We start from the raw sequence: 1020 nt of genomic DNA on the forward strand, positions 1-1020 counted from the left end.
CTCCACAAATCCTTCAAATGCACTGCAATCCTATCCAAATTCCAAGATAGTTTTTAAACAAAAACTCCCCCCCCCCAAAAAACAAGACAAAAAACTGGCCAGCTAACATTTAATAGGAAACATGCAAGAATAGCTATGAAATGTATGGAAAACAAGATAAAAAAGCAGGAACTTATCCTACTAGATATCAAAATATATGAAAAGGAATTGGAACTATTTAGTGATACTGCTACTGGTACAGAAAAAAATAACTGGATCAACAGAATAGAAACCAGACAAAGAGAGTATTTTAGATCAGTGAAGAAAGAATGAGTCATTCAATAAAAGATTCTAAAACAATTGCATCTTTGTGTGGGGGATAAACAGTCAACCAGACTAAAAACAAAGTGAATGATAGACAGGTTTTAAAAACTTATAAATAACAAGAAGTGTTATAAAAAGGACTTGAAGAAAATACCAGAGACTACTTTCATACCACCAGGTGACAAAGGCCTTGTTAACAAAACCTACACCCCAATAAGCCATGAGAGGACTGACAGATATGGTGACACTGTCAACACAAAGCCTACTCTTCATAGCCCTTACCCTCTTCTCCCCTTGACTGTTTATCATCTTCTTGCTCATTTATCTTACTCCTTTCAGTAGCTTTCACTGAATTTCAGTGTTTCAAATACTCCCCAGTGTTTTTGTGTTTGAGGAGACAGAACCGCGGAGTAAGAAGCCCAGGCTTTGCAGTCGGGCAAAATGGAGTTCTGTCACTGGGGCCTTAAGTTGATTTCCGTCTATGGAAGAGGGTGGTACTATCATCCTCACAGGGTTTAATCGAACAATATATGGAAAACTGTCCATCCTGTGCTTGGCATAAACTAGTGCTAAGTTTGCTAATGGTGCCATAGTGATCAAATCTATCAGAGGGTTCTGCCTGTGGTATCAGGCTCAAAAAGCTCTCTCCCACCACTAGATTACAACAGTATTGCTTCTATTTTCTTCTAGTACTTTTACAGGTTCTTTTTTTTTTTT

Source organism: Myotis davidii, unplaced genomic scaffold (genome assembly GCF_000327345.1).
Source record: "Myotis davidii unplaced genomic scaffold, ASM32734v1 scaffold109, whole genome shotgun sequence".
In the NCBI taxonomy this organism is placed as follows: Eukaryota; Metazoa; Chordata; class Mammalia; order Chiroptera; family Vespertilionidae; genus Myotis; species Myotis davidii.